Source organism: Lolium rigidum, chromosome 6 (assembly GCF_022539505.1).
Source record: "Lolium rigidum isolate FL_2022 chromosome 6, APGP_CSIRO_Lrig_0.1, whole genome shotgun sequence".
Taxonomy (NCBI): Eukaryota; Viridiplantae; Streptophyta; class Magnoliopsida; order Poales; family Poaceae; genus Lolium; species Lolium rigidum.
The window spans coordinates 239,034,369-239,047,267 of record NC_061513.1 but is presented as its reverse complement, the minus strand read 5'-3'; positions in this window follow the sequence as shown (position 1 = coordinate 239,047,267).

The window sequence follows — 12,899 nt, the reverse complement described above, 5'->3', positions numbered from 1 at the left end:
ATGTGCAGGTCAAGGCACACTTTGATCGCAACCCCACACACCAAATGGAGTAAAGGCATACGTCTACATCTACTAAGTTGAATTAGGTTTTCTTATATATATAATAAATGCATGTTTCGTTCGCAGGATTTAAATATAAAGGAAATATCTTTTCTTTTACATCTACTAAGTTGTAGCCGGAGATAGATGTGTTAAGTTCTATGTTAAGTCCAAAGCTGATCATTTTTTGCTGGGCTCTCGTTGCGGTTTATGGGGCGGTGATACGTCTCAAACGTATCTATAATTTCTTATGTTCCATGCTAGTTATATGACAATACTCACATGTTTTATATACACTTTATATCATTTTGATGCATTTTCCGGCACTAACCTATTAACAAGATGCCGAAGCGTCAGTTCATGTTTTCTGCTGTTTTTGGTTTCAGAAATCCTACACAGGAAATATTCTCAGATTTGGACGAAACAAAAGCCCACGGTCTTATTTTCCACGGAGCCTTCCAGAAGTCCGAAGAGGAGACGAAGAGGGGCGACGAGGCGGCCACATCCTAGGGGGGCGCGGCCCCACCTCTGGGCGCGCCGCCCTATGGGGTGGGCCCCTCGAGCGTCCCCCGACTCTGCCCCTTCGCCTATTTAATCTCTCCGTCGCGAAAACCCTATCACCGAGAGCCACGATACGAGAAAAGTTCCAGAGACGCCGCCGCCGCCAATCCCATCTCGGGGGATTCTGGAGATCGCCTCCGGCACCCTGCCGGAGAGGGGAATCATCACCGGAGGGCTCTACATCATCATGCCCGCCTCTGGATTGATGTGTGAGTAGTTCATCCTTGGACTATGGGTCCATAGCAGTAGCTAGATCGTTGTCTTCTCCTCTTGTGCTATCATGTTTAGATCTTGTGAGCTGCCTATCATGATCAAGATCGTCTATTTGTAATGCTACATGTTGTGTTTGTTGGGATCCGATGAATATGGAATACTATGTCAAGTTGATTAATTGATCTATCATATATGTGTTGTTTATGATCTTGCATGCTCTCCGTTGCTAGTAGAGGCTCTGGCCAAGTTGATACTTGTGACTCCAAGAGGGAGTATTTATGCTCGATAGTGGGTTCATGCCTCCATTGAATCTGGGACAGTGACAGAAAGTCCTAAGGTTGTGGATGTGCTGTTGCCACTAGGGATAAAACATCAATGTTTTGTCTAAGGATATTTGTGTTGATTACATTACGCACAGTACTTAATGCAATTGTCTGTTGTTTGCTGATACGTCTCCGACGTATCGCTAATTTCTTATGTTCTATGCCATATTATTGATGATACCTACATGTTTTATGCACACTTTATGTCATATTCGTGCATTTTCTGGAACTAACCTATTAACAAGATGCCGAAGTGCCGATTCGTTGTTTTCTCGCTGTTTTTGGTTTCGAAATCCTAGTAACGAAATATTCTCGGAATCGGACGAAATCAAGACCCGAGTTCCTATTTTCACCGGAAGCATCCGGAACACCCGAGAGCCGCCGGAGGGGGCCCTGTGGGCCCCGGATGATAGGGTGGCGCGGCTCGGGCCCCCGGCCGCGCCAGCCTATGGTGCCGCCGCCTCTTCGACCCTCTGACGCTGCCCTTCCGCCTATTTAAAGCCTCCGTCGAGAAAACTCTGAGGCGAAAAACCACGATACGGAAAACCTTCCAGAGCCGCCGCCATCGCGAAGCCAAGATCTGGGGGACAGGAGTCTCTGTTCCGGCACCCGCCGGAGCGGGGAAGTGCCCCGGAAGGCTTCTCCATCGACACCGCTGCCATCTCCACCGCCATCTTCATCACCGCTGTCTGCTCCCATGAGGAGGGAGTAGTTCTCCATCGAGGCTCGGGAGCTGTACCGGTAGCTATGTGGTTCATCTCTCTCCTATGTACTTCAATACAATAATCTCATGAGCTGCCTTACATGATTGAGATTCATCCGATGATGCTTGTAATCTAGATGTCACTATGCTAGTCAAGTGAGTTTTACTTATGTGATCTCCGGGAGACTCCTTGTCCCACGTGTGTAAAGGTGACAGTGTGTGCACCGTGTGGGTCTCTTAGGCTATATTTCACAGAATACTTGTTCACTGTTATGAATGGTGTAGTGAAGTGCTTATTTATATCTCTTTATGATTGCAATGTGTTTTGTATCACAATTTATCTATGTGCTACTCTAGTGATGTTATTAAAGTAGTTTATTCCTCCTGCACGGTGTAATGGTGACGGTGTGTGCATCCGTGTTAGTACTTGGCGTATGCTATGATCATGATCTCTTGTAGATCATGAAGTTAACTATTGCTATGATGGTATTGATATGATCTATTCCTCCTACATAGTGTGAAGGTGACAGTGTGCATGCTTGTGTTAGTACTTGGTTTAGTCGTGTTGATCTTTCTTGCACTCTAAGGTTATTTAAATATGAACATTTAATTGTGGAGCTTGTTAACTCCGGCATTGAGGGTTCGTGTAATCCTACGCAATGTGTTCATCATCCAACAAGAGAGTGTAGAGTATGCATTTATCTATTCTCGTTATGTGATCAATGTTGAGAGTGTCCACTAGTGAAAGTCTAATCCCTAGGCCTTGTTCCTAAATATCGCTATCGTCTGTTTGTTTACTTGTTTTACTCGCGTTACTACTGCTGCGTTACTACTGCTGCGTTACTACTGCTTGTTTACTCGTCCTGGGCAAAGCACTTTTCCGGTGCCGTTGCTACTACTTATTCATACCACCCGTATTTCACTATCTCTTCGCCGAACTAGTGCACCTATTAGGTGTGTTGGGGACACAAGAGACTTCTTGCTTTGTGGTTGCGGGGTTGCATGAGAGGGATATCTTTGACCTCTTCCTCCCCGAGATCGATAAACCTTGGGTGATCCACTTAAGGGAAACTTGCTGTCTGTTCTACAAACCTCTCGCTCTTGGAGGCCCAACACCGTCTACAAGAATAGAAGCTCCCGTAGACATCAAGCACTTTTCCGAGCGCCGTTGCCGGGGAGGAAAGGTAAAAAGGCACTCATACTCCGGTTCCGTGTAACAGTACTTTTCCGGCGCCATTGTGTTTGTGCTCGAAGCTATTTCCTTTAGATCCTGCAATTGCATCTTTTTGTTTCTTGTTTACACTAGTTTGGCATAATGGACAACAATGAGCTTCTTATTCTATTTCCTGATTTAAAACATGGATTGTTTGATGCGAAAATTAAAAAACCTATGAAATCTTATTTGCATGCTGGTAGTAATATTAGTATGAACGCTTTGAACACCATTGTTGATAATGATATAGAAAGTTCTAAGCTTGGGGAAGCTGGTTTTCATGATCTTTTTAGTCCCCCAAGCATTGAGGAGAAAATTTTCTTTGATGATACTTTGCCTCCTATTTATGATGATTATAATAGTGGTCTTTTGGTACAACCTACTATGGAGAGTAAATTTTATTGTGATTATACTATGCCTCCTACACTTGATGAGAATAATTATGATAGCTACTTTTTTGAATTTGCTCCCGCTATTACTAATAAAATTGATTATGCTTATGTGGAGAGTAATAATTTTATGCATGAGACTCATGATAGGAATGCTTTATGTGATAGTTATATTGTTGAGTTTGCTCATGATGCTACTGAAAGTTATTATGAGAGGGGAAAATATGGTTGTAGAAATTTTCATGTTACTAAAATGCCTCTCTATGTGCTGAAATTTTTGAAGCTACACTTGTTTTATCTTCCTATGCTTGTTACTTTGCTCTACATGAACTTGTTTATTTACAAGATTCCTATGCATAGGAAGCATGTTAGACTTAAATGTGTTTTGAATTTGCCTCTTGATGCTCTCTTTTGCTTCAAATACTATTTCTTGCGAGTGCATCATTAAAACTGCTGAGCCCATCTTAATGGCTATAAAGAAAGAACTTCTTGGGAGATAACCCATGTGTTATTTTGCTACAGTACTTTGTTTTATATTTGTGTCTTGGAAGTTGTTTACTACTGTAGCAACCTCTCCTTATCTTAGTTTTATGTTTTGTTGTGCCAAGTAAAGTCTTTGATAGTAAAGTAAGTACTAGATTTGGATTACTGCGCAGTTCCAGATTTCTTTGCTGTCACGAATCTGGGTCTACCTCCCTGTAGGTAGATCAGAAAATTAAGCCAATTTACGTGCATGATCCTCAGATATGTACGCAACTTTCATTCAATTTGGGCATTTTCATTTGAGCAAGTCTGGTGGCCTAATAAAATCCATCTTTACGGACTGTTCTGTTTTGACAGATTCTGCCTTTTTATTTCGCATTGCCTCTTTTGCTATGTTGGATGAATTTCTTTGATCCATTAATGTCCAGTAGCTTTATGCAATGTCCAGAAGTGTTAAGAATGATTGTGTCACCTCTGAACATGTTAATTTTTATTGTGCACTAACCCTCTAATGAGTTGTTTCGAGTTTGGTGTGGAGGAAGTTTTCAAGGATCAAGAGAGGAGTATGATGCAATATGATCAAGGAGAGTGAAAGCTCTAAGCTTGGGGATGCCCCGGTGGTTCACCCCTGCATATTCTAAGAAGACTCAAGCGTCTAAGCTTGGGGATGCCCAAGGCATCCCCTTCTTCATCGACAACATTATCAGGTTCCTCCCCTGAAACTATATTTTTATTCCGTCACATCTTATGTACTTTGCTTGGAGCGTCGGTTTGTTTTTGTTTTTGTTTTGTTTGAATAAAATGGATTCTAGCATTCACTTTGTGGGAGAGAGACACGCTCCGCTGTAGCATATGGACAAATATGTCCTTAGGCTCTACTCATAGTATTCATGGCGAAGTTTCTTCTTCGTTAAATTGTTATATGGTTGGAATTGGAAAATGCTACATGTAGTAACTCTAAAATGTCTTGGATAATTTGATACTTGGCAATTGTTGTGCTCATGTTTAAGCTCTTGCATCATATACTTTGCACCCATTAATGAAGAAACACTTAGAGCTTGCTAATTTGGTTTGCATATTTGGTTTCTCTAGAGTCTAGATAACATCTAGTATTGAGTTTTGAACAACAAGGAAGACGGTATGGAGTCTTATAATGTTTACAATATGTCTTTTATGTGAGTTTTGCTGTACCGTTCATCCTTGTGTTTGTTTCAAATAACCTTGCTAGCCTAAACCTTGTATCGAGAGGGAATACTTCTCATGCATCCAAAATACTTGAGCCAACCACTATGCCATTTGTGTCCACCATACCTACCTACTACATGGTATTTATCCGCCATTCCAAAGTAAATTGCTTGAGTGCTACCTTTAAAATTCCATCATTCACCTTTGCAATATATAGCTCATGGGACAAATAGCTTAAAAACTATTGTGGTATTGAATATGTACTTATGCACTTTATCTCTTATTAAGTTGCTTGTTGTGCGATAACCATGTTTCTGGGGACGCCATCAACTATTACTTGTTGAATATCATGTGAGTTGCTATGCATGTCCGTCTTGTCTGAAGTAAGAGAGATCTACCACCTTAATGGTTGGAGCATGCATATTGTTAGAGAAGAACATTGGGCCGCTAACTAAAGCCATGAATCATGGTGGAAGTTTCAGTTTTGGACACATATCCTCAATCTCATATGAGAATAATAATTGTTGCCACATGCTTATGCATTAAAGAGGAGTCCATTATCTATTGTCCATGTTGTCCCGGTATGGATGTCTAAGTTGAGAATAATCAAAAGCGAGAAATCCAAAATGCGAGCTTTCTCCTTAGACCTTTGTACAGGCGGCATGGAGGTACCCCATTGTGACACTTGGTTAAAACATGTGCATTGCAAAGATCCGGTAGTCCAAGCTAATTAGGACAAGGTGCGGGCACTATTAGTATACTATGCATGAGACTTGCAACTTGTAAGATATAATTTACATAACTCATATGCTTTATTACTACCGTTGACAAAATTGTTTCATGTTTTCAAAATAAAAGCTCTAGCACAAATATAGCAATCGATGCTTTCCTCTTTGAAGGACCATTCTTTTTACTTTTATGTTGAGTCAGTTCACCTATTTCTCTCCACCTCAAGAAGCAAACACTTGTGTGAACTGTGCATTGATTCTTACATACTTGCATATTGTACTTGTTATATTACTCTATGTTGACAATTATCCATGAGATATACATGTTACAAGTTGAAAGCAACCGCTGAAACTTAATCTTCCTTTGTGTTGCTTCAATACCTTTACTTTGATTTATTGCTTTATGAGTTAACTCTTATGCAAGACTTATTGATGCTTGTCTTGAAGTACTATTCATGAAAAGTCTTTGCTTTATGATTCACTTGTTTACTCATGTCATCACCATTGTTTTGATCGCTGCATTCATTACATATGTTTACAAATAGTATGATCAAGGTTATGATGGCATGTCACTTCGGAAATTATCTTTGTTATCGTTTTACTCGCTCGGGACGAGCGAGAACTAAGCTTGGCGATGCTTGATACGTCTCCGACGTATCGATAATTTCTTATGTTCTATGCCATATTATTGATGATACCTACATGTTTTATGCACACTTTATGTCATATTCGTGCATTTTCTGGAACTAACCTATTAACAAGATGCCGAAGTGCCGGTTCTTGTTCTAGTCTGTTTTTGGTTTCGAAATCCTAGTAACGAAATATTCTCGGAATCGGACGAAATCAAGACCCGGGTTCCTATTTTCACCGGAAGCATCCGGAACACCCGAGAGCCGCTAGAGGGGGCCCTGTGGGCCCCGGATGATAGGGTGGCGCGGCTCGGGCCCCGGCCGCACCAGGCCTATGGTGCCGCCGCCTCTTCGACCCTCCGACGCTGCCCTTCCGCCTATTTAAAGCCTCCGTCGAGAAAACCCTGAGGCGAAAAACCACGATACGGAAAACCTTCCAGAGCCGCCGCCATCGCGAAGCCAAGATCTGGGGGACAGGAGTCTCTGTTCCGGCACCCTGCCGGAGCGGGGAAGTGCCCCGGAAGGCTTCTCCATCGACACCGCTGCCATCTCCACCGCCATCTTCATCACCGCTGCTGCTCCCATGAGGAGGGAGTAGTTCTCCATCGAGGCTCGGGGCTGTACCGGTAGCTATGTGGTTCATCTCTCTCCTATGTACTTCAATACAATAATCTCATGAGCTGCCTTACATGATTGAGATTCATCCGATGATGCTTGTAATCTAGATGTCACTATGCTAGTCAAGTGAGTTTTACTTATGTGATCTCCGGAGACTCCTTGTCCCACGTGTGTAAAGGTGACGGTGTGTGCACCGTGTGGGTCTCTTAGGCTATATTTCACGGAATACTTGTTCACCGTTATGAATGGCGTAGTGAAGTGCTTATTTATATCTCTTTATGATTGCAATGTGTTTTGTATCACAATTTATCTATGTGCTACTCTAGTGATGTTATTAAAGTAGTTTATTCCTCCTGCACGGTGTAATGGTGACAGTGTGTGCATCCGTGTTAGTACTTGGCGTATGCTATGATCATGATCTCTTGTAGATCATGAAGTTAACTATTGCTATGATGGTATTGATATGATCTATTCCTCCTACATAGTGTGAAGGTGACGAGTGTGCATGCTCTGTGTTAGTACTTGGTTTAGTCGTGTTGATCTTTCTTGCACTCTAAGGTTATTTAAATATGAACATTTAATTGTGGAGCTTGTTAACTCCGGCATTGAGGGTTCGTGTAATCCTACGCAATGTGTTCATCATCCAACAAGAGAGTGTAGAGTATGCATTTATCTATTCTGTTATGTGATCAATGTTGAGAGTGTCCACTAGTGAAAGTCTAATCCCTAGGCCTTGTTCCTAAATATCGCTATCGCTGCTTGTTTACTTGTTTCATTGCGTTACTACTGTCTGCGTTACTACTCGCTGCGTTACTACTCGCTTGTTTATCGTCCTGGGCAAAGCACTTTTCCGGTGTCGTTGCTACTACTTATTCATACCACCCGTATTTCACTATCTCTTCGCCGAACTAGTGCACCTATTAGGTGTGTTGGGGACACAAGAGACTTCTTGCTTTGTGGTTGCAGGGTTGCATGAGAGGGATATCTTTGACCTCTTCCTCCCTGAGATCGATAAACCTTGGGTGATCCACTTAAGGGAAACTTGCTGCTGTTCTACAAACCTCTGCTCTTGGAGGCCCAACACTGTCTACAAGAATAGAAGCTCCCGTAGACATCATTTGCAACTTAATACTGGAAGGGGTGCGGATGCTAACCCGAAGGTTGACTTTTTAGGCATAGATGCATGTTGGATAGCGGTCTATGTTATTTGTCGTAATGCCCTAAGTAAACTCATAGTAGTCATCATGATATGTATGTGCATTGTTATGCCCTCTCTATTTGTCAATTGCCCAACTATAATTTGTTCACCCAACATGCTATTAATCTTATTGGAGAGACACCACTAGTGAACTGTGGACCCCGGTCAATTCTTTTACATCTGAAATACAATCTACTGCAAACTCTGTTCTCTGTTGTTCTTTGCAAACAAACATCATTCTCCACACCATACGTTTAATCCTTTGTTTACGACAAGCCGGTGAGATTGACAACCTCACTCGTTAAGTTGGGGCAAAGTACCGTGATTGTGTTGTGCGGGTTCCACGTTGGCGTCGGAATCCCCGGTGTTGCGCCGCGCTACACTCCTTCACCAACAACCTTCACGTGGCCTTCATCTCCTACCGGTTCGATAACCTTGGTTTCTTACTGAGGGAAACTTGCTGCTGTACGCATCACACCTTCCTCTTGGGTTTCCCAACGGACGTGTGCTTCACGCGTCATCAAGCTAATTTCTGGCGCCGTTGCCGGGGGATGAAGACACGCTGCAAGGGGAGTCTCTCACGCCCAATCTCTTTACTTTGTTTACTGTCTTGCTTTATTTTATTTTCTGTTTTGTTTGCTTTCTTTATATAAAAAACACAAAAAATTAGTTACTTGCATTTACTTTATTTAATTCAGTTTGCTTTACTTATTTTTATTACTGTTAAAATGAATACTCCTGAGAACACTAAGTTGTGTGATTTCACTAGCACCAATAATAATGATTTTATATGCACTCCTATTGATCCACCTGCAACTACATCAGAATTTTATGAAATTAAACCTGCTTTACTAAATCTTGTTATGAGAGAGAAATTTTCTGGTGTTAGTTCTGATGATGTTGCTGCCCATCTTAATAATTTTGTTGAACTTTGTGAAATGCAAAAGTATAAGGATGTAGATGGAGACATTATAAAACTGAAATTGTTTCATTTCTCCTTAAGAGGAAGAGCTAAAGATTGGTTGCTATCTTTGCCTAAGAATAGTATTGATTCATGGACTAAATGTAAAGATGCTTTCATTGGTAGATATGATCCTCCTGCTAAAATTATATCTTTGAGAAGTAGCATTATGAATTTTAAGCAATTGGATAATGAACATGTTGCCCAAGCATGGGAAAGAATGAAATATTTGGTAAAGAATTGCCCTACCCATGGACTAACTACTTGGATGATCATCCAAACCTTTTATGCAGGATTGAATTTTTCTTCGAGGAACCTATTGGATTCAGTGCTATGGAGGTACTTTTATGTCCATCACTTTGGGTCTTGCAACAAAGCTTCTTGATGATATGATGATCAACTACTCTGAATGGCACACTGAAAGGACTCCTCAAGGTAAGAAGGTAAATTATGTTGAAGAAACCTCTTCTTTGAGTGATAAGATTGATGTTATTATGTCTATGCTTGTTAATGGTAGATCTCATGTTGATCCTAATAACGTTCTGATGTCTACGCACGCTTCTATTCCTGTAGACAGTGTTGGGCCTCCAAGAGCAGAGGTTTGTAGAACAGCAGCAAGTTTCCCTTAAGTGAATCACCCAAGGTTTATCGAACTCAGGGAGGTAGAGGACAAAGATATCCCTCTCAAGAAACCCTGCAATCACGATACTAGAAGTCTCTTGTGTCCCCAACACACCTAATACACTTTTCAGATGTATAGGTGCACTAGTTCGGCGAAGAGATAGTGAGATGCAAGTGATATGGATGAATATGAGTGGTAATAGCAATCTGAAATAAATATGGCAGCGAGTAAACATGCAGTGGAACAGTAAATAAACGGAGTTTCGATATTCGGAAACAAGGCCTAGGGATGACAAACACATAACTGATCACATAACTGAATAAACAAATACTACTTTCTCTACACTCTCTTGTTGGATGACAAACACCATTCATTGTGTAGGGCTACAAGAGCTCCCTCAAGCCGGAGTTAACAAGCTCCACAACATTCGGTGTTCATATTTAAGTAACCTTAGAGTGCATGATAGACCATTGCAATTATACCGAGTACTAACATAGCATGCACACTGTCAACATCAGGCTATGAAAGGGGAATAGATCTCATCAATACTATCATAGTAATAGTTAACTTCATAATCTACAAGAGATCACAATCATAGCTTATACCAAGTACTACATGATGCACACACTGTCCACATTACATCATGAAGGAGGAATAGACTACTTTAATAACATCACTAGAGTAGCACATAGATGATATTCAACTAGATCACAAAGCTCATGATCACATAAAGATCACATGGGAGAGAGAGATGAACCACATAGCTACGGTAGAGCCCTCAGCCTCGGGGGAGAACTACTCCCTCCTCATCATGGGAGACAGCGATGGCGATGAAGGTGGCGGTGGTGTCGATGGAGATGACTCCGGGGGCAATTCCCGTCCCGGTAGGGTGCCGGAACAGAGACTTCTGTCCCCCGAAACGGAGTTTCGCGATGGCGGCGGCGTCCCTGGAGTCTTTCTGGAGTTTCGTCAATCCGTGTCGAAGTTTTAGGTCACGAAGGCTTAAATAGGCGAAGAGGCGGAGTCGGAAGGGCGCCAAGGCTCCCTCCCCATAGGCCGGCGCGGCCAGGGTGGAGCCCGCGCGGCCCTATGGTCCAGGGCCCCCGGGCCTCCTCTCCGGCTCCCCTTCGGTGTTCCGGTCCGTCTCGGTGAATTAAGATATTTGGCTTTCGTTTCGTCGAATTCGAGAATATTGCCCGAACAGACCTTCACGGAACCAAAAACAGCTAGAAACAAGCAATCGGCTCTTTGGCATCTTGTCAATAGGTTAGTGCCGGAAAATGCATAATAATGACATAAAGTGTGTATAAAACATGTGAGTATCATCATAAAAGTAACATGGAACATAAGAAATTATAGATACGTTTGAGACGTATCAAGCATCCCCAAGCTTAGTTCCTACTCGCCCTCTAGTAGGTAAACGATAACAAGGATAATTTACGAAGTGACATGCTATCATAATCTTGATCAATACTATTGTAAAGCATATGAGATGAATGCAGCGATTCGAAGCAATGGTAAAGACAATGGATAAACAACTGAATCATATAGCAAAGACTTTTCATGAATAATACTTTCAAGACAAGCATCAATAAGACTTGCATAAGAGTCAACTCATAAAGCAATAAATTCTTAGTAGAAAGCTTTGAAGCAACACAAAGGAAGATATAAGTTTCAGCAGTTGCTTTCAACTTCAACGTGTTTATCTCATGGATAATTGTCAACACAAAGTAATATAACAAGTGCAATAGGTGAACATGTAAGAATCAATGCACGCAGTTCACACAAGTGTTTGCTTCTAAGATAGAAAGAAGTAGGTAAACCGACTCAACAATAAAGTAGAAGATAGGCCCTTCGCAGAGAGGAAGCATGGATTACTATTTTTGTGCTAGAGCTTTTCATTTTGAAAACATAGAAACAATTTTGTCAACGGTAGTAATAAAGCATATGTGTTATGTATAAGATATCATATAAGTTGCAAGCCTCATGCATAGATTACCAATAGTGCTCGCACCTTGTCCTAATTAGCTTGGATTAACACGGATTATCATTGCATAACATATGTTTCAACCAAGTGTCACAAAGGGGTACCTCTATGCCGCCTGTACAAAGGTCTAAGGAGATAGATCGCATTTGATTTCTCGTTTTTGATAGATCTCAACTTAGGACATCCATACCGGGACAACATAGACAACGAGATAATGGACTCCTCTTTAATGCATAAGCATTCAACAACGAGATAATATTCTCATAAGAGATTGAGGATTGATTGTCCAAACTGAAACTTCCACCATGATTCATGGCTTTAGTTAGCGGCCCAATGTTCTTCTCCGACAATATGCATACTCAAACCATTTGATCATGAAAATCGCCCTTACTTCTGACAAGACGAACATGCATAGCAACTCACATGATATTCAACAAAGGTGTAAAAGTTGATGGCGTCCCCAGAAACATGGTTACCGCTCAACAAGCAACTTATAAGAAATAAGATACATAGCTACATATTCTTCACCACAATAGTTTTTAAGGCTATTTTCCCATGAGCTATATATTGTAAAGACAAAGAATAGAATTTTAAAGGTAGCACTCAAGTAATGTACTTTGGAATGGCAGAGAAATACCATGTAGTAGGTAGGTATGGTGGACACAAATGGCATAGTGTTTGGCTCAAGGGTTTGGATGCACGAGAAGAAATCCCTCTCAATACAAGGCTAGGCTAGCAAGGTTGTTTGAAGCAAACTCAAGTATAAAATGGTACAACAAGACTTACATAAGAATATATTGCAAGTATTATAAGACTCTACGCTGTCTCCTTGTTGTTCAAACACCTTAACCAGAAAATATCTAGACTCTAGAGAGACCAATCATGCAAACCAAATTTTAACAAGCTCTATGTAGTTCTTCATTAATAGGTGCAAAGTACATGATGCAAGAGCTTAAACATGATCTATTTGAGCACAACAATTGCCAAGTATCAAATTATTCAAGACAATATACCAATTACCACATGAAGCTGTTTCCAACCAAATAG